This window comes from Podarcis tiliguerta, assembly GCF_965153285.1.
Source record: "Podarcis tiliguerta genome assembly, chromosome: 1".
In the NCBI taxonomy this organism is placed as follows: domain Eukaryota; kingdom Metazoa; phylum Chordata; class Lepidosauria; order Squamata; family Lacertidae; genus Podarcis; species Podarcis tiliguerta.
The window spans coordinates 106994258-107016655 of NC_139534.1; the positions used below are offsets into that span (position 1 = coordinate 106994258).

Sequence of the window (22398 nt, forward strand, 5' to 3'; positions counted from 1 at the left end):
CATCAATATGCAGATGATACCCAGCTCTACCTCTCTTTCAAATCAGAACCAGTGAAGGCAGTGAAGGTCCTGTGTGAGTGCCTGGAGGCGGTTGGAGGATGGATGGCGGCTAATGGATTGAAGTTGAATCCTGACAAGACAGAAGTACTGTTTTTGGGGGACAGGAGGCGGGCTGGTGTGGAGGACTCCCTGGTCCTGAATAGGGTAACTGTGCCCCTGAAGGACCAGGTGCGCAGCCTGGGAGTCATATTGGACTCACAGCTGTCCATGGAGGCACAGGTCAATTCTGTATCCAGGGCAGCTGTCTACCAACTCCACCTGGTACGCAGGCTGAGACCCTACCTGCCCGCAGACTGTCTCGCCAGAGTGGTGCATGCTCTGGTTATCTCCCGCTTGGACTACTGCAATGCGCTCTACGTGGGGCTACCTTTGAAGGTGACTCGGAAACTACAACTAATCCAGAATGCGGCAGCTAGACTGGTGACTGGGGGCGGCCGCCGAGACCACATAACACCGGTCTTGAAAGACCTACATTGGCTCCCAGTACGTTTCCGAGCACAATTCAAAGTGTTGGTGTTGACCTTTAAAGCCCTAAACGGCCTCGGCCCAGTATACCTGAAGGAGCGTCTCCACCCCCATCGTTCTGCCCGGACACTGAGGTCCAGCTCCGAGGGCCTCCTGGCGGTTCCCTCATTGCGAGAAGTAAAGCTACAGGGAACCAGGCAGAGGGCCTTCTCGGTAGTGGCGCCCGCCCTGTGGAACGCCCTCCCAGCAGATGTCAAAGCGATAAATAACTACCTGACATTCAGAAGACATCTTAAGGCAGCCCTGTTCAGGGAAGTTTTTAATCTGTGATATTTTATTGTATTTTTTGTTTCTATGGGAGCCGCCCAGAGTGGCTGGGGAAACCCAGCCAGATGGGCGGGGTACAAATAATAAATTATTATTATTATTATTATTATTATTATTATTATTATTATTATCTATCTAGCCCAGTGCTCTAACTGTGGTCAGTAAGATGTCTCTGAGCACTTAAAAGGAGAGCATGTTTGTGATAACAACTCCCTGTTTTATTACCCCCAGTGTCTGCTATTTAGCAGTATAATAACTCTGTACATGGGGCTTACTTTTGGGTAAGGGGTGGAAAACCTGTGACACTCCAGGTGTGGTTGGATTCTCACCAGCCCCAGACCACAGGGATCCTGGGAACTGTAGTTCACCAGCATCTAGATTGCTACCAGTTCCCCACCCCCCAGTTTAGCTATTCTGGCCTATAGCCAATGAGATATATCCTCCCTGCATTGTCTAATCCTTTGTGGGGTTGGGGAAAATCTAATGGCCACGGAAATCATGGAGGTGAATTCCGTAAGTTGTGAATTGTGTGTGAAGAAAATGTCTTAATTTATTAAATTTATATCCCATCTTTCCTCCCTAAGGAGGGTAGGTCAGCTAATGCTTCAGAAGATGCAGGGGAGCCAATGCCATTTCTAGGCAGAGAACTATGATACAGGCACTGCCTTTTCCCCCTGCCAGCAAAATAGAAGTGATAAACATCAGCAGCGGAAGTAGTGGACTATCACATTGCAGTTCCTTTTCCAAAATAGGACCATAGGAAAAGGGGCACTGGGGAAATAATGCTTTATAGAGGGAGGAGTATGTCAGAGGGCCCAGCAGTTCTTCCTGTTACATCTTAGTGACACTCCCTATTTGCAACTCTCTTCTCAACAAAATGGCAATCTCTTTGGTTGGTCCCCATCCAAATGAAGGTCACTCAAAGAGCATGCCAGTATTAGATGTTGCCTTCCTTTAAACAAGAGCAGCTATTGAGTTTGACAAGTTGAATTTGACAGACAATAAAATATAGGCACTGTAAAAGACATTAACATGCTCCCTGACAGGCTGACAACCTAATGAGTTGTTTATTGTGTCCCTGGAGCAATTAAAGGAATAGTAAATGAGGCTGTTTCTCCAAGCAACTGGGAAATCTGCAGATAGAAAAAAAAAAACCATCTTGTGGAGAACACATACACATCAGATAATTACCCATTTTTCAAAAAAGCACACAGGAAAGCATAAAGTTTGAAGCATACATTTGTAGTATAAAGATAACACCACTCTTTGTTAGGGCCATAGTTAATTGCTCCCAGTATTGTTGCCCTCTTCATGAGCTATGAATCCGAGGTCATTCAAAATAAATAAATCAGTGATGCACACAACAAAATTCATTCCACCTTTTGCCGTATTAAAGACTGCTTCCTTAAAGGTTCTGTAACATTTTTTTAAAGCAACAACTTTATATTCCTGCCACCTGAGATTCAACAGCAGAGGCAGCAACACAGCCCTGTTCTTGGCTAGCTAACCACCATTTCCTCGACCCCCAAATGATGCCAATTCTGTCTTTTTCCAGGGCATTTTCTTTTGTGTGAAGAGAACATGGCTGCCACCATATCTCTGTGGTGGCTGCTATATTTTTACCCCCAAATATACCTTAGAATGACCCTGCATTCAAGTCATTTGTGAGTCAAAATGCTTAGAGCAGACTTGTATTGTGACCCATATGCCATGCCATGTGGCAGCAATATCATTTTAAAAAGCAAATAATTAAATATGTTTGAAGAAACTACCACAGCCATTAGGGCTGGCCCACCCATGAGACAAGGTGAGGCGACTGCCTCAGGCAGCAGGATCCACAGGGACTGCATATCCCAATGTCCATCTTTCTCCGCTGCTTCCCTCACCCCTTCTTCCCTGGTGTGGAGGGAAGTGTCATTTGGATTCTGTCTCAGGTGCCAAATTGTTTTAGGCCAGCAATGGTGGTAAACATCCTACTGCATTAGGATGCTGCAACTAAGCGTGTTTGCACAGAGATGTGTTCCCTTGGAATCCACCAGCCTATCTACATGGATTTAGGTTTCAAATACCAATGTGTGTGTGTGTGCATATGTGTGTCTTTTACCATGTTAAAGTCTACAGATCTGGCATTTTCTTATCTTTATGACAGCAAGCATTGTCGTAATTCTTGTCCCAGAGTCTATGAATGACATTTCTGTATTCACTTTAAGCAAGAGGGTATGCTTGAGGATATGTATTAATGAAACAGAATTATGCTCCTTAAGGTGAAGCAGCTATTGATGAGACACAGTTGCAAACTGTGGCCCCGGTTCAAAAATATCCTTGCACAGCAGTGGGCTACATGCCTACAGAAGTGTTTTAAGGGCAGGGAGGGAGAAGGAAAGAGAGTGTTGACATCAAGCTATTCTTCTGGGTAAAACAACAACAACTCCCAGTGACAATTGGCCTGGGACTTCTAACTTGTATTATTCTTCAGTTAGGATCATAGCTGCATTGCAGAGGTAGAAGCCTGTTTCAGATTGAGGGCTAAATTCCCATCTGGGGCAACCTTCTAGTGATCAGTGGCGAGTGCGTCTCCATGCTGCCTGGGGCTGGTATGTTTGTGTGCACTCCCGCATGCACCAGCGATGGGGTGAAGCAAGATGAGGGACGGAGGACAAACAGAGCTCACCGCGCCCATCCAGCCCCTGCTGCCACTGGAGCAACACCCCAAGCGTCTTGATTGTTGTGCCCTCCTCATGCCGCCCTTCCTGGATCCAAGTCCTCACAAGGCTTACAGGAGGCTGGGATTGAAGGGAGCATGGTTACCAGTTACCTATACCGCCCTCCCCAAGCGATCTTGCAAGGCTCGGATCCGAAGAGGGTGGCACAAGAAGGGTGCAACAACCACATACCCCTCACCAGCAAAGGCAAGGCTGGCATTGAAGGATGCATGGCTGTCGGGTCCCCACGCCGCCACCACTCCCAACAGCCTTGCAATCTGGGGAGGGTGGTGCCACCTGCCTGTGGGGGGGGGGGAGCCCAGTCAGTTGACAGCACTGAGGGGGTACAAAGCAGGTGCCCCCATGCTGGCACCCCTAGCATGGCCAAGCCTGATGCTCCCCTCTGTGAGCATTGGTTCCTCTGACACCAGGAGAGGAGTGCTGGTCTGTGCCACACTGTGGGTGCCTGCGGGGGGGGGTCCCTGCTTCATGCCCCCTCAAAATTCTGCTTCCAGGGCCATGGCTCCTCTGGCACCTCCCACGCTATGCCACTGCTGGTGACCACATGTAGGGATGAATTAATCTGTCAATTTCGGTTCTCTGAGTTTCTCATTTGTCCAATCTTAAATTTAGTTCTTCAGATTCCAGCAGAGATTTGCAAAACATTTTAAATTCTTGTGAAAATTTGTCAGCGTATGAAATTTCTCCTAAAAAGCACATTTTTTTTGTATGCTCTATTGTTCGAACCTTTGGGAGAAAACTTCTCTAATATTATTTCACTAAAACGTGCACATTTCACCTCAATAGATGCATTTTTGTGCATATTCTTTGGCTGCTTTGCAAAATTTGGAGAAGTGTGAGTTTCAAAGGATTGTTGTGTTTCAGTTCATGCATTGGTTTAAGAAGTGCAAATTAGGCAATTTCTCATTAACTTGCAAACAAAATTGTATTTCTGCTCGGTTGCTAGCCACATGCATGGGTTGGGTGGAGCTGGAGGCAAAAGCGGGCAAAGCAACATGTTATACATGCCTCTTCATCCAGGTAACCAGGAGGCATTCTCAAAGACATACCCCAGCCAGGCAGAAACTCAGTGAGGGTGTACACACATTGTTATGCAATGACAGTATCTAACAGCTGCAAACTATTCTCAGCTGAGACAGAGTTAGATTTCTTTTACCTAAATGCCATAATGCAGCCAAGCTGGTGTCCCCCAGATGTTTTGGACTACAGTAGCCATCAGTTGTGGTATCTGGAGCTGATGGGAGTTGTAGTCCAAAGCAACACTTGGAGGGCACCAGGTGGGCAAATACCATCCTCATGGGAAAAGACTTGCCATACATTGCTACATATGGAAGACTGGGAGAATCATTGTAGCAGTGGGAACATTTATAGTGATATGGGTCAGGCGTATAAACTGCTGTGGTGCTTCACTTTCATTAAAGCTCATGAATAAGATATTCTGAATGAGGCTATGGGACCAGTTACACACTGAGTTTTTTTCTGTGTTCCCGAACAATTCACAGCCCTGCAATTCACAAACCAGAACTTCAGTGCTTCTGAGCTGTATCATAGATTTGCTATTCAGGGCTATTCAGAGTTCCTGAGTGACTTCATAGTTAGGCTATTAGGCAATTTCAGCTATTCAATATTCTTGAACTACATTCGTGGAATTCAACTATTATGAGTCATTTCTTTGTGTGCATGAGAACATCCTGCACTGCCTTGGGAACCCTTATATAAAGCAGAGGCATGGATTATTATCTAGTTGGGTTTAAAGTCTTCTTCTTCACTTTTCTTTTTGTGAGACTTTTCCTGCAGGACTCAGTGTTCGATTATTGCACCAAAAATAGTGATGGTGGGGTGCTAGAGATGTTTGGAGGTATTCGGTATTTGTGAATTCAGATACAAACTGATTCACACCCAGCAGACGAATGTGTAGATTAGAACACAGCTGCCTTTTGGATTTGCACTTCTCTTAATTTTGCAGTTCTCAGCTTAAAAAACTCAAAAAACCTACCCCCAAATGCATCTTGAAAATGCATATATTGAGATAAGATTTGTCTAGAAATGGATGTGTGTTTTGAGATAAAATCCATTTAGAAATGTGCATTTTGTGAGAAAATTCATTCAGAAAGATGCATGTAAATGTGGGTTTTGATATACATTTGAGGGCAGGTTTTTAATTTTTTTTTTTTTACAGATTAATGCAGAAGTACGTCAGAAACTGGACTTACAATTGCAAAAGTGGCATGGACTGGAAATATTCAGCCCTAGAGGAAATGTTTATTTTTTGGAATCATATTTATTATTGTTTCCTCTACTTGTTGTTGCTTTGCTGCCTATTTGATCATTGGATTATATAACTACATTATGTAACCACATGGATTTGGCTTCATTATGGCATCACTGAGTGCAAGTGATGTCAATTGTGCCACTTCAGAAAGTAAGTAAGGAAGAAAGTAAATGTACAGGTGGTCAATTTTGGATGATTCATTCAGAATGATTTTATTTCTTTAAATGTTCATAGTGGGTGAATATTTTTTATATATATTTCTCCTCATTTCACACATTATTCTGTGACTAAAACCCACCTACCGGGGGAGGGATATATATATATATATATATATATATATATATATATATATATGCACCACATTTGAAGCAAGTAACTTGCCATAGGTTGTGTGATATTAAGTTAGTGTTGAATGTGATAAGCAGTAATTGCATCCTGGTCTTAGGCGAAGCGATTTCCATGGGGGCATGTATCCATAGAAAGCCCACTTGCTTGCCAGCAGCATGTATGTAATATTACTTTCCATCAAGTGGGATTTTTCAACATACAGTTAGATATGACTCAAAGGGGTCAGGGAAATTCCAAATGAGAAATAGTTTTTTTGTTAATCCCAAGTACCCCAAAGTCTTCAACTGCATTACAATTAGTTCCTTGGGATCGATAGGAATCTCACATTTTGTCTAGAATCAGGACACCCTGGTTTTTAATTTTGTTTACTGAGTTATAATTTATCTTGAGATTGACATTCAGCTGCATGCTCTGTGCGCCAAACTGATATGAAAAGCAATATTAACTGAGTAGTTGTTTAAAAGGGGCAGTTGCCTGGAAACTCTGTGTGCGTGAGAGTGTGTATGAGAGAGATTTGGATACAATGCTAAACTCTGTTTCATGGTAACTGAAGGAGTCTGCATGAACCTTGTGCTCCCAAGCTCCTCTCTCGAGACTCTTCCTCTAGTGTAGCCATGAGGAAGAGATCATTTGCTCCCACATTTGAACTAACCAGAGTTCCCCATTACATTAAAAACACACACATGTAGGGAAATGAGAAGAGCCTTTGCTGGATCACCCCAAGGCCTATCTAGTCCAACATACAGCAGCCAAGCAGTTGCCTATCAGAAACCTTCAAGATGGAACTGAGCACTACAGTACTCTTCCTACTTATGTATTCCAGCAACTGATGTTCAGAGACATACTGCAGTCACTAGGAGACATTGATAGCATTTATTCCCAAAGCAGCCAAGCCATGGTCCATCAACAGAGAAAGTTGAGCAGACGCATAGAATCTCTGCCTTGCTTCCCTTTTATCCTTCCCACTCTTGATTGCTGCACCTGATGTTTTGCTGCACCTGATTTGCTCCACTTGAGCAGGTGTGACTCTCAACTAGATGACGCAAGTGATCCCTGAGCCTAATCTAGCTGCATGACCATAGCTTTCTCCCAGACCTAATGAGCCCCATGATCTCCACCTGGTCCACTAGTAAGCTGGGCTGTGTTCTCTTGCCTGCCTCAGTCTCCTGGAGTGCCCTTTCTGCTGTTCCCAACTCCTCAAGAGCCTGCTGTGTCTGGTTCTGTTGTTGTGTCCATCTCCCCTGGCTTCCCTGAACTGCTGGCTGCCTCACGACGTCCTCTGGTGTCCCGTGAGTATCTCTCAAGTTCCCAAACTCCCCTTCCCCATCTTCAGCTTGTGCCAGTGTGTACTAATCATGCCTACATCCATCGCCAGGATCCTCTTCCCCTTCCTTGGTGATACCTAAATCTAATAACATCTAGAGGCCACAGGTTTCCCTCTCTTGGTTTAAACTAAACATGATTCCCCAAGTCCAGACATAACTGCTAGCTATTTTAAACTAGAAACTAGAAACCAATGCTTCTAGTCTCTTCCTCACAGCTGCTCTAGTGAGGGGAGGGGAGGAGTTGGGAGCCTGAGCTCATGCGATTCATTCACATAATGCTAAACCATAGGTAAAGGTAAAGGGGCCCCTGACCGTTAGGTCCAGTTGCGGACGACTCTGGGGTTGTGGTGCTCATCTCACTTTATTGGCTGAGGGAGCTGGCGTACAGCTTCCAGGTCATGTGGCCAGCATGACTAAGCCGCTTCTGGCGAACCAGAGCAATGCACGTAAACGCTGTTTACCTTCCCGCCAGAGCGGTACTTATTTATCTACTTGCACTTTGATGTGCTTTTGAACTGCTAGGTTGGCAGGAGCAGGGACCAAGTAACGGGAGCTCACCCCATCATGGGGATTTGAACCGCCGACCTTCTGATTGGCAAGCTCTAGGCTTTGTGGTTTAACCCACAGCGCCACCCGCGTCCCTTAACCATAGCTTAGTCCTACATCCAAGCCAGCCCAGAGAGTGGAAGCGAGCAAGTGAGTGAGGCATTAGCAACTTTCAAGTTTTTTTTCCAGATTGTCATAAAATATAAGATTCTTTATTGCTGGGAAACCAGAAGATTTTTTAAAGTAGTTCTATGATAATTTTGGGGTGGGAGTTCCTTTATGCCATCAGCTTCTATCAAACAGTAATTGTAACTGTGATGATATGATTCAGTTGTGTGAAATGTCTACCCTGGATCAGCCATCATGGATCTAATAATAATAATAAAATTTATTATTTATACCCCGCCCATCCGGCTGGGTTTCCCCAGGCACTCTCAGCAGCTCCCAACAGAATATTAAATACACGATAAAACATCAAACATTAAAAACTTCCCTAAACAGGGCTGCCTTCAGATGTCTTCTGCAAGTCAGATTCTTATTTATTTCCTTGATATCTGGAGGGAGGGCGTTCCACAGGGTGGGCGCCACTACCGAGAAGGCCCTCTGCCTGGTTCCCTGTAACCTCACTTCTCACACCCATCAGAGTAGGCAGGTTTCTCAGAATGCTTAACCCTTGACTTGTTGAGTGAATTCTGTGAAGTAGCACTGCGACAACAAGAGTGCAATTTTACACATGCCTGCTTAGAAGTATGTTCCATTGAATTCAATGACATACTCCCAGGTAGGATTGCATCCTATAGCATTTTAAATATGAGGGGTTTTTTTTATATACATTTCTAGATTCTATGGCTCTGCACATAAAACAGAAAGGAAAGCAGCAATATGGCTTCTACAATCCTGGTTATGAAAGCTGTAAATAAATAAGGAAAATGAGTGCTGTTGTAAACAAGTACCGCTTGTGTGCTTCCCATAGGTATCTGGTTGGCTGCAGTGGGAATAGGATGCTGGACTAGATGGGTCACTGGCCTGGTCCAAGAGGCGCTTATTAGGCTCTGGTTTTTAAATAGCCAGTGTGCATTAAGTAGATACACAGGGAGGCCATTTTAAAGTGGAAACATAGGAAGTTACCTTGTCAGACTTCTTGTCTATCTGCCCAAGTTATGCCTAATCTGGTTGTGGCTCTCCAAAGTCACAGGCAGAGGTCTTTTGCATCACATGAGCCTCTTTTGGTGGAGGTGCTCAGGACTGTATCTGGGATCTTCTTCACGCAAAGCATTGCCACTCACCACCCCACACTTAAGTGGAGCAACTCCCTCCCTCCCAAAAAAGCAGACCCCACCACTCCAAAGAAATTAATAAAGAATATCAACAAGTTTATAACCTTGCAACTTGGGAGTGGGAATTCCACCCCCCCCCTAATATAAGAGAAAATGAAAGAGAAGTGCTTTGCATACATCTTTCTTTCTTAGTGGTGCAGCAATAAAACTGCTAGGACATTTGCAAAGCTAAGCAGGGTCTGGTATGGTTTCATATTGGATGGGGCACCACATTCCTGCATTGCACAGGGTTGGACTAGATAACCCTCGGGGTCCCTTCACAATAACTTTTTAGGGTAGGGCGCTTTTATTCCTAGTTTAGAGTGTTTGTGTATTAGATCGTGCGATAGTATTTTTAAAAATGAACTGTTGTTCTTAGCTGCCATTGCCATTGGAATAGATTTGCACAACAGTTTGCTTTGCTGTCCATTAAAAAATGGGATGCATCTCTTGGAAAACTAGGTTATTTTTTGGTCCACAGCAGAGTCTGCTGCCCCATGTTGAATTAAGCCACACAGATTCAAGGAGCATGGGGACTGCAGAGATGGGACACACAGCCACTGCGTAAATGACTCCTTACTGCCAAAACATAAATGTCTGATTCACTATGTAGAAAATGCATGCTATCACAAGTCTTTGTAGCGTACACATAAAAAAAAAAGAGACAGAAACATTTGAAGTGGCTTGGCTGTTTTTCGTTTCAAATGTGTGAAGTAGGAATTGAGATGGTTAAAGGCAGGGTTCTTGATGTCAACATTTTGTTGATGCTTTAAATGTTATGAAGGAGCACAGTACGGGTCTGAAACATGTGCTGACTAAAACATGTATTAAAATGAATAGGCTATGAGTTTTGCTGAGATCTTCTGAATCATCATTGCATTGTATGCTGCTAGCCGCCAGAGGGCACCAGAGTATCAGTAGTGTTGCACCGAAGTCCTATTTCCTGCTGAGAGTAAGTCAAGAGGGGATTTAATTCACTGAAATATACATTCTGTTTTATAACATTGCTTCGGTTATTCCACTGCAGGAGAGTTATCACCACGGTGGTGCACCAGAGGATATTTCTCTCACTTACTGTCTGCCGCTCCTGTGAGCTCAGTGGCAAGGACATATTTCCTGTTAAACCCTGTAAGGCCATAAGGGCTGGAACATGGTGATTCTAGAGCTGTGGTGAAATTGTGACAGACAAGTTAATTTCTTTGAAAAAGCTAAAGAGAACTCTTTGAGTTTTTCAGTCTAAAGCTGCACCAATACTTTTGGGTAACTGCCAGCAGTCCAGTGACCTGGCAGGTCCACCTGCATGGAAACTGGCCTTGGTTCCCTCATATTGAGCAGGTGGGTCTAGGAGCTGCCATTTTCTTTTGTCATGAGGCTCTGGGAAATTTAGATGGTGGCTCCCATCTGGTGCTTGCTTAGAGAGTTCTGCCCCAGCTGCCCCTGGGCAAATGTTACAAACAGATTAGCTAAAAGCAGTGTGTGGTTAGGGACACCCAATTTTCATTGACCTTGATGCAATTTATTGTTTGGATAAAATCTCCTCCTCCTCCTCCAAATCATAGAATTGTAGAGTTGGAAAGCAACCCCGAGGATTGTCTTTTCCAGGGGTGCACAAACTGCAGCCCTCCAGATGTTGTTGGACTACACCTCCCATCATCCCTGATCCCTGGCTATGCTGGCTGGGGCTGATGGAGTTGTAGTCCAGAAACATCTGGAAGGCCACAGGTTGTGCACCCCTGATCTAGTCCAACCTCCTGCAATGCAGGAATGTGCAACTGTCCCGTATGGGGATCAAATCTGTAACCTTGGTGTTACTGCTTCTGTTTTTGCTTTGGGCATTGAATGCCACAAAATTGCTTGTGCATGCTGTGTTTTTCAATAATCTTAAAGGAATAGTATAGAGATCCTGTTATGTGGTTGTATGTATAGGTATGACATGCTCTAACACATGCACATTTATGGGATTTTGAGTAGGCAAACGATACAAAGCAAGGTCACAGTTTTTGTCAGAGGGCAAGTGTAGGCAGGACTGCAGCCTGACTATGGTGTTCAGCTACATAGCTGGTCCCATTCAGCATCCTCCAGGAACATCAGTGACACACTAAGAGCCCCTGCAGACTGGATTTTTCTGCAACAGGTAGTTGATGCAGTAATAGTGCATTAGTGATGCTTTTATGATGGACCATCCACAACTTAATTCTGCTTTGTAAGTTGTTCTGGGATGCTTCCCCATTGTTACAGCAATATTGCCACCAGGAGGGTCACTCTTGCTCTGCAGCATAACACAAGTGAGACAAAAAGCAATCCAGGACATTTGTGATGTACACAGTTACAAGATTTGAGCAGAGAGCTAGGGGACATGCACTGATTGGAAACAAAGCAGCATGTCCCCCTTGAAACTTGGGAAGCCTCAAATATTATTTGAAAGCAGGATTGTGTATAGCCTCCCCAATAACACCACAAGCTCAAATAATCATGAATGCAAAATAAAAGGGATGTCTGGACGGACCCTATCACTGCAGTGCTATTCATGTCTACTCAGGAGTAAGTCCAATGGGGCTCACTTCCAGGCGAGCGAGTATAGCAATGTAGCCTGAGGCTGACATTGCAACATGTTTAAGCATGTCCGTCATTCTTCAGAATGGGTAGTAGGGCTTGATTACCCAGCAACAGACAGACAGACAGACAGACAAACAATTATTATTGTTTGTTAGATTGCATTTTATTAAACGTTCCAGCTCATTCAGGCTTCTCTAGCCCTCCTTTCAGAAGCACTACAAGCATGTCTCAGAGGTTAATGACATGAAATTATTGTCATTACATTGGCCCTTCAGAGACACCACTGCATTATGTTCAGCGTATGAAAAAATGTGCTAAGGTGATTGCAGAAAGATGGGTGTTTTTTTTTTTTTATTAGTTGTAGAGTTGGTCAGGGAGGGGGAATTGCCATAGTCCATCTCTCACTCCAGGCTCTCTATCTAGATGTGTAAGGGTCCAAAGTGTCCATTCCTGGCATTGGGCAATTGGTACAGATTGGGGATTCTGCTAGTTTACCGCCTGCCCAGCTGTTTCCCTGCTTGAGCTGACAGAGCTGGTCTCAGTGGTGGTGTTGAGGACTCCCAGACTGCTGGTGTTGGTGGACTTCAACATCCATGTTGAAGTGGTTAGCTCTGGGGTGGCTCAGGACTTCATGAGGACCCCGGGGTTTTCCCAACATGCCATTGACCCAATTTACGTGGCAGGTCACAGCTTGTTTTCTCAGCTGGGCAGAAGAAGGTGATCTGAAAGTTGGGGGGTACTGACAAGTCCTTTGTCAGGGTCAAATCACTTCCTGGTTAAATTTAAGATCTCAGCACCTTTCTCCCTCTGCAGAAGCAGGGGACCTATGAGGATGATCCCGCCATTAGAGGTGCTGATGGATCTAATTGTTTTGCAAACAGCCCTTGGGGATTTCCCGACTGATATGACATGCTCTGGTAACCTGTAGGTTAGATTACTGCAATGGGGCTGCCCTTGAAGATGGTTTGGAAACTTTAGCTGATGCAGAATTCAGCAGCAAGGGTGCCCGCTAGGGCAGGATGGTTTGAGCATATTACACTGATCTTTGCCTGACTGTACTGACTACCACTTAGTTTCCAGGCCCAATTCAACATGCTGGTTTTGACCACCTCTCCCCATATGAACTGATCTGAACCCTTAAATCATCATCTACGTACCCCCTCCATGAGAAGTCCAAAAGCTGGCAACATGAGAACAGGGCTTTTCTGCCACCCATAATTTGAGAGCTATCCCCAGGGAGGCTTGCCTGGTGGCTTCATTACATATCTTTAGGTGCCAGACAAAAACCTTTCTCTATAACTAGGCCTTTGGCTGATTAAACATTCTATGGCTTTTAAAATGTTTTTGTTGGAGGGAGGTTATTGAGGTGTTTTTTGTGGGGGGTTTTAGTATTTCATATTGTAATTTTGTATTTTGATGTTGTGTACCGTGATGTGATCCTTGGATGAAGGGCAGTATACAAATAATAATAATAATAATAATAATAATAATAATAATAATAATAATGGTGGATGAAAGAAGCAACATGCAAAGAGAATATGAACAAACAAACACCAGGCCCACTGCTTCCTTCAACAACAACAATAAAATATTTAAGCAGGAACCATAACTGCACAGAGGCCACTTTGCTGAATTTTCTCAAGGTGAGAATAAACAGTCAATAAAGCCTGTTTCCAAAAAAATTGGGCAGGACAATTATTTTTTAGAGGTTTGGTTATAATAAATTTAATAACCACTGTCTTAGGAAATTATACAAATTCACAGCTCAACTTATAGGTGGATGCAGTGCAGCAGGAGTTGCTAATATGCTACCCTGGATGCTATTGGACTCCAGGCTACAGCCAGAAAGGCCAGTGGCCAGGCAATTTTAGTCGAACAACTGGAGGGGACTGCATTGGCCACTCCTGCAGTACTAGATTGGAGTCATCTTCTGTGATTGTCTAGGTCCTGATCTCTCCCAAATGTTACTGAGACTGCGCTTGAAAGGGCTGTGGAAAACCGTACATTTAAGCAAAGGTAGTCCTTAACCAACAAGCAATTTTATAGCTTGATACTGTAGACCACAATAATCAATAGGTGGTATTGAACTAAGTCTTATGCAGAATAGACCCACTGAAATTTTCTGGCCTAACTTAGTCATGTTCATTAATTTCTCCTCTCAGTAGTGGTTAGTTGAATGACACCCCATGAATTTAGCATGGTATTATTTCCCTCTATTTTTTTTTCCTGCCACTTGGGATTTTCTAATGACAAAGGCCATAAATGTTGCCTTTAGCACCTTCAGGCATTCAGAGAAGGCTTTTTACGTGCACATTTCCCAAAATAAATGTTGATCTAAATATAATAGCACATTGGGGAGCGTTCATTACCACAGCTGGCTTGTCAGCAGAATCTGAGACCCCACGAAGGATGTATAAACACTAATATTTATATGCTCTTTATTGCTTTAAGTGCTGAGTGAATTAATTCTCACTGTGCTCCTGTGAGCAGTAGAAAGGAAAGGCACCACCTCATTCATGGCCAAAGGTGCAGCAGCTGCTCAATTGTGCATGGCGGCAATATGTGATGGGGCACAGGAGATTTATTTGCATAGTTTCCAGTGAAGAAGGTTTAGGGAAGGAGAGTGCGATAAACTAAGCTGGAATGTATCCCAGAGAGGAGGAGCCACTATTCAGTGGTAGAGTACCAGCTTTGCATGCAGAGAATCCAAAGTTCACTTCACAATGTCCAGTTAAAAGATCTCAAGTAAAAGACCTCTGCCTGAATGTCTGGAGAGCCATTTTTAGTAGGCAGTACTGGCTTGATGGGCCAATGGACTGGTTCAACATAAGGCGGCTTCATATATTTATATTAGGTTATAAGGCTATGATAAGGGTTTTCATCCCTTGATTGCAGTTATTTGTAGGACCACAGATAGATGTTTTATACCAGGGTCAGACTGTCCTTTTAGCTTTCTGTTAGCTATGCTAGCACCAGCTCCTCAGAGTCTCTTGCATGACCTGTTTCCTGAGCTTTTATTTTGTTTCTTTTCCCCATTATGGAACTCAAGGTGGCACACATATGGGATGGGATTCTTTTGACAAGTCCCATCAGCACATGTCCTGCATTAAGGCACCTGCTTGCACAATGGGCTTTCCGTCTTCTCCTCCCCTGCCCCCCTTCCAGGAGAACCCCCAGAACAGCTCATAGTGGGTGGAGAGGGGGGTTTGTTCCATCTGGCAGTCTGCAATGTTTGTGCTGCTGGGACGTTTGCCATAGCACAGCATTGCATTCCACCCATGGTCCCCCATCCGGACATTGACTAGACCTAGTCTTGCTTGGCTTCAGCAAGTTCCTGGCCTCATATGCATTCAGCAGCTAACATACGAAGTCATAGGACCCACTTAGTGAATATATTATGTGGTCAAGTCACTGTATGGTAGCAAGCAAGTTTCACGGTATACAAATCACTGAAATTATCCAGACAATACAAGTAGACAACAAAACCATTCTCCAGTCAATATAGGGAGATATCTCCAGGATTAAAACTTGGTTCAACAAATGGAGGATAGGTATGAATGGCAGCTAAAGGCCCTTTATCTCATCAAGCGGTTTTTTCTTTATTTCAGAGGAGTATTGTTGCTATGAACCCTGAAAATGTATTAAAATGACATGATATGAAATGATTAATATTGGACCTCCTGCACAATATAGTTGAAATACCCATTGAATTCCATTGGATGGTCTCATAAATCTGACAGCAAATGTGGGATTTTCCAATGGAACTCAACAGTGTCATGCAGGTGCACTTCCACTCATATGATGATATGATGAGATTCCCCCTTCCTCTTCACCCCGCTGCAGCCCTCCTCCCGCACACACTTTGTGTACCATTAGGAGCATAGGAAGCAGCCTTACTCAGAGTCAGACCATTGGTCCATCAAGCTCAATATTATCTACACTGACTTTCAAAGGCTTGCTAGGATTTCAGATGGGATTCTCTCCTAGCCCTACCTGGAGATGCCAGGGATTGCCCCAAAGAACTTCAGTGTGCAAGGCTGGTGCTTTACAACTGAACTACACCCCTTCCTTGAGCTAAAGCCAGTCACTGGTGGTTGCTAGCTATTCTCTTGGGTGCAATGGCACTTTCCCCAATGGTCATGACCTCAGAAATGACTGCTCTCTATATTCACAAACATGTTCCAACAGGCTTCTTAAGCTGAGAGCTTTCCTAGTCTGTATTGGAAACGTTTTAAAACTTGTTTTTATTGCTTTATCACTTGTTTAGCATCCATGGCTCTTTGGGGAGGATATAAATTTAAATAAACAAATGAATGTTGCACTTATCCAAATATAATAAACAGTTACCTTTTAGAAGAGAGCATCTTACTTAAAGCTGTTCCTGTTTGTTTTGCTCTTCCAAGATTTTTATTTCGCGAAGAGTATAATTTTGCAATGTTTTATGTTTTGGGTCTGTGGAAGCCTGAGATCCAGTTCCTCTCCCAGAAGTGTTAGTGTAAAGATCTGGTTTCTTCAGTGCATTCACCAAACTGTGCAGTGCCAATACAAGCCCTTGAGAACCTGGTCTTGATAGACTTTGAGGTGTGAAAGCAAAGGTTTGATCTTAACTGTAGAAACGATGGGGGCAGACAGCAGCTCTAAATGCTTAATTTACACCAAACCTGCTGACTCATCCACAGAAACACATGTACAATGAGCTTTCAGACTATTGAGGCATTAAAAGTGGTCTTTATCAACTGGTGCCTAATTAAGTTTGAATGTCTTTCTTAGTTGTTTCCTTCTTTATTTCTGCTTGGGTTAGGATGGGAAAGATGTTAGGTGTGATGCACTTGATACTAATTGGTTCAAGCCACCACATGTTTAGATAGGAAATGAACATCCAGATCAGTTGCCATTCCACTCTCACTGCTCACATTTGCTTTGGCAGAAGTACCTGTCAATTCTGCTTATTTTAGCTGATGGGAAGGAAAATGAATTTGGTTTTCCCAGAGAAATCCACACTTTGTTTCATAGGAAGAATGGAATTGGCATCCAGTGAATGGGGCTTCTGAGCTGCTGGGAGCTGATGCGGATTACTGCAGCCTTGTAAAGGATTGAAGCTAGGATCCTAAATGTGGATTTTCTAAAATCCTGATTTGAATGGTGCTTCCATCCCTCTTAAAGAGGTCATAGACCCTACGTAAAAAGTGTAGACAAACATTATCCATCCAAATTCTGTACTCATATTCCTTAGTCCTGATTGCTTTTCCTGGACCTCTGGATTTCCTCTCTCTATAGTCCAGGCATAGGCAAACTCAGTCCTCCAGATATTTTGAGACTACAATTCCAATCATCTCTGACCACTGGTCCTGTTAGCTAGGGATGATGGGTGTTGTAGTCCCAAAACTTCTGGAGGGCCGAGTTTGCCTATGCCTGCTATAGTCCTTCTGAGATTTTCAGTTTGGAATTTCAGGGCATGGAATTGACTCTGGAATCCTATGGAACAGTGTAACTCAGATGGCTTTGAAAGGAATTTAGACAAGTTAATGAGGGTTATAAGGCAATCAGGGAAGAGTAACCATGATGGTTGTGGTGCACATCCAGCACTGAGAATCACAAGTGGGGAGAGTCCTGTTGCACTCGGGTCCTGCTTCTGAGGCTTTTGCAAGCTAGAAACAGCTCTTCAGACAGCCCCCCTTTGGTGGGCAGAACAACCAATGTGATTCTTACCTTTGTACAGTTGGCTGTATCCCATCAAAGCAAAATTCAGGGGTTTACACATACACACATCCCTCCATCTTCCATCCATGTAAGCAAGAGGCATTATTGCATGCATGGACACATTCCAGCCAGGCAGAAGTATTGAATGAGAACATAGATGGTGTCTTGGATGTGAACAGTAGAATAAATTCCTTCATATGTTCACTTTTCCATAGATTTTTAGAGAGACTGGACAGGTATCTGTCAAGCAACCTTTTAGAGGGTGTCCTGTTTTATGGAAAGCATTTGGATGACTCAGGGAAAAGTCAGGCTGGTCCAGGGGCTGTTCCCTTGCCAGGAGTGGGCGGGGAGAGGCCCTTGGGAAATCTATGCTCTCTCTAGCCTGCTGGTCAACATGCTTCTGCTGTTTGACTTTCAGGGAATTCTCAAACAGGTGAATGTGGGATGTGGCAATTGTATGGATGTGGCCAGCTGGCCATAGGTCATGAGCCGTTGTGCAGGGAATTTCCACTGTGGCGACCACATGCCCAGTAATTGCCTGAAGCGTGGCAGAGAAGTGAAAAGAATAGAAGCATAATTGTGAAGCAGTGAGGTTTTAACTCAGAATTTGCCAGCTCTTTCAGGCCTGTGGGCACATTTCAGTGTGTAGAAACTATTGCAGGCACAAATACATACACAACAGCCAAGCACACACTGCAACCTATTATTCAGGCTACAATAGCATACTTATTTCAATCCTAATTTCAGCATGGAGAGGGAAACCTCAGGTTGCCATGGAAGGCCTCTATGGGAGGAGCATAGGAAATTGCATTCATACCTTGTGTTTTAACCCAACTCAGGAGCTCCGGGTTCCTTATTCTGGGACAGCAATTCCTTATGTCAGCCTAATTTTGTTGTTTGGCATGGGAAAATAATGAAGTTAGGTAAAAGTGAAGGATTTTAACATTTCCTGTGTGCTCTTCTTATTCTTTATGATGGAACAGTTGCTTCCTGTTTGCATGAACACACTCTCTTGATGCCAGCCTCTCCTGCCACCCTGCCAACACATTTGTAATAAAATAAAATAAAAAATCCAGGTCATTATAGCCTGAAACCACTTCTTCACTGAAATGAATCTTGCAGCGCAATGTATAAATTTGAATTTCAAATGAGTCCACAGAAGTTGCCTTGGGTTGCTTTTTCCCCCTTGACAGTCTCTAAACCTACATCGGTCCCTCGGAATGTCACTGCAGACTCTACAGATTTGTCAGCATCCTCTGCTACCCCTGGGCTGACTAATGAGGCCAGAGAATCTGCTCTAAGGGCTCTTGACAGTTAATACAAAAGCCCCATGGCAGGGCTTTCAGAGACGGAAGAGTTAAGGATAGAGGCTGATCTGGGAGGAGGGAGGCAAGCCTGGGAATGTTAGTCAGGAATGCAGTGCCAAGACATTAGTGGTGGTGGTGATGGTAGTATTAAGTGGGTGGCTGAGCAGCTGTCATTTCACACCAGGCTCTCAGGTGTTTCTGTGACTCAAGTATGCTTGAGTTGCAGGTACTTTGAATGGCACGTCTCAGTGACTAAGAGTGCTTTCTGGCAGCAAGTAGGCAAGAGGGCCAAGGAATGATGACGTCACTGAAGTTTGCAGTGATCCAATTCAGTATACTGGTCTGTCGGCTTTCTTAAAGCATGCTGCTATTCTGAAGCAGGGCACTCTCCTGCAATAGTTGTTCTCCAGTTAGGTTTTTAACGTGGTTCTGGGGAACTCCTATTGGATGCCCTGGCCTTTGGTCTATATGGTGTCCCTCGGGGTTCTGTCCTGTTCCCCATGGTAGCTAACATTTATATGAAACTGTTGGGAGAGATTGTCTGGAATTTTGGGCCACTACTATATGGATGACACCAAACTCTGGTTTTTCCCCCTTTTCATCTAAATCTGAGGGAGCTGTTTTGGTGCTAAACCAGAGGCTGGTGTCAGTAATGGACTGGATGAAAGTGAATAAATTGAAGTGTAAACCAGACAAGACAGAGGATGCGCTCCTGGTCAGTAAAAAGGTCAACCAGGGGATAGGGATTCAACATGTGCTGGATGGAGTTGCACTTTCACTGAAGATTCAGGTTCACAGTATGGGTGTGGATTCATCCCTGAGCCTAAATGCCCAGGTTTCAGCTTTGGCCAGGAATGTGTTTGCACGTTTAAAACTGGTGTGCCAGCCGAGCCCATTCCTGGGGATGTCCAATCTGAACATGGTGAAACATGACTTAGCTACATCCTATTTGGATCACTGCCAAACATTCTGTGTCGGGCTGCCTTTGGAAAGTTCAGAAACTTAAATGGGTCCAAGATGTTGCAGCTAGAATGCTAACTAGAGCAGGTTACATGAAGAACAGAAACCCCCTGCTACAACAGCTTCATTGGCTACTGGTCCATTTCAAAGGCTAGTTATGACCTTCAAAACCCAATATGGCTTGGGTCCAGGTTATCTGAAAGGCTGTATATTCCTATATAAGCCTGGCTGGGCTGTGGGCTGCCTTGGCTCCTGTACCAGGAAAAACTTGGAAAATGAATGAATACATACATACATACATACATACATACGTACATACATAAAATCCTCCTTTCTGCCTCCATTAAACAGGTACCTTTAAAGTCAAATGAATGAACTCAGTCTTTACTCAAGCTTCTTGTAGAGCAACAAGATAATGGGTTTTGAAAATGCTCTTTTAAAAAAAAGATTTGTTTTAAAAAACAGTTTGAAGAGCTAATAAAAATAACAAGAGGGAAAACATCCAGATAAGCCTAGATTGCTTTCCTAACCAAGCCAATTACTTACCAATTTTCACTTCTCCATTTAACTTTCAGGTCTATTTGCATCTTTCTCCTGGCTTTTTTCTTCTGTGGTGTGCCATCTGTGCTCACAAATACTACCACTTATGAAGTATTCAACTAATCTTTCTCTAACTACCAGCTTTACCAATATACACATTTTCGCTTCCAGTTTTCCCCTCCATTCCAAAGGCTAGTACAGTGATCTTTTGTATTTTCCTCCACCCTCCCCAACTTGCTAAGCTTTTCTTTTTCTCCCTTAAGACCCTTGGCTTCATTTTCCTTTAGCAGCCAGATCCCTGGGCTAAACCTTGTGGTCAGAACAATCATTATGAACAGAACATAAAATGGACAAACAGTTGCAACTTTAAAGGAATTCTTCCTCCTACAACCTGGAAGGCTACAACCTGAATGAATGAATTTATTATTTCAGTCACAGACCAGTTCCAGCTCACATATAATATCAAGGAAGTCATAAAACACGATAGGGATACATTTGAATTTGCAATTAGGTATAACAGAGACAATACAGATATAGCAACAGTTTAAAAATATATAAATTAAAACTTAGTGCTACAACCTGCTAGGATTTCTGTGAAATGGAATGGTTACTCCCTGATGAAAAGCTTCAGGGATGGTGAGTAGATTGCAGCTGCCCAGCCCTGATGCAATGAGTCACTTTATGACTTCATAAAGGGCTGCCAGTTCTGATGTAAGAACTTTCATCATGTTCATTTCACAACATTCCTGAAGCTTCAGTTTGGCCCGGTCCTTACCTGTTAAGACCATGCAAAGGGAAAATTCACTCACTCGCTCGCTCATTAATTCATTGCTTGTCACCCAACATTCAGCCAAAAACAAAACAAAAATAAAAAATACCATACCTAATAGCATTGGGGGAAATAATATAATCATAGAATTGTAGAGTTTGAAGGGATCCTGAGGATCGTCTAGTCCAACCCCCTGCAATACAGGAATACAGTGGTACCTGGGGTTTAGTACTTAATTCGTTCTGGAGATCCGTTCTTAACCTGAAACTGTTCTTAACCTGAAGCACCACTTTAGCTAATGGGGCCTCCTGCTGCTGCTGCGCTGCTGCTGCACAATTTCTGTTCTCCTCCTGAAGCAAAGTTCTTAACCAAAGCTACTATTTCTGGGTTAGTGGAGTCTGTAACCTGAAGCGTCTGTAACCCGAGGTACCACTGTATGCAGTTGTCCCACATAGGGATTGAACCTGCAACCTTGACATTATCAGCACCATGCTGCAACCAACTGAGCTTTCCAGGCATCCCCTGGATTAATAGTTCATATAACAAGCATCCATGGGGGAAAACATACCAAATGCATAATTCTAGCGAACAACATTAACAGTACTAAAATAATAAACAAAGCAATAATCTGACCAGCCCATTAGCAAATAAACAGATCCTCAACCTCCTACTGGTCAAAAAATTGCTCCAAGAGTTGGCACCAACAGCTGTATGTGTGCAGCTGTCATGGAAATGACCATATCCTGGAGCAGGCAACTTAGCCATCCTGAATAAAGGACTCCCCTGGTGCCTGTTTTTCCCTTGAGCACTTTTGTGCTCTTGCTTGAGAACAGCAGTGCCTAACTCAGAATGTGGGGAGCTAATGTCTTGATGAGCTCACAGCAGAGCTAAAGTTATTAAAAAGCTGAAAGCTCCCTCCTCCTGGAAATACATTTCTAATTTCTCAGAACTCCATGCTCAGCCTGCTTCCAGTCAATATGTTCTCTTTAGAGAAAACAAGGCAGTATTTTCAGAGCCACGAATCAAAAGGCCAGAGTTCTCCTTCTCAAAGAGAGGGGTAGGACCTTTTGTGCTCAGTGCCCTTAGCAGATTATCTATTATTCTGTGCTTTTTTCCTTCAACTATATTATTATAGGTGTGTGACTGGTTGGTATTAAAACAACAACAAGAAGAAGAGTTTGGAT

At 43.7% G+C, this 22398-nt stretch overlaps 1 protein-coding gene and 1 long non-coding RNA gene across 29 annotated transcripts in view; both read left to right on the forward strand.

The window, feature by feature from the left end:
- LOC310681510 overlaps positions 1 to 18680 on the forward strand; it is a 38218-nt gene extending 19538 nt beyond the window's left edge. The window contains exon 3 of the long non-coding RNA XR_014513363.1: positions 18622 to 18680. This is a non-coding gene — a long non-coding RNA (uncharacterized lncRNA). The remainder of the gene's footprint in view (positions 1 to 18621) is intronic.
- The window catches only part of NRXN3 (neurexin 3), a 1187696-nt gene that overhangs the window by 492762 nt on the left and 672536 nt on the right, over positions 1 to 22398 (forward strand). The window lies entirely within an intron of this gene.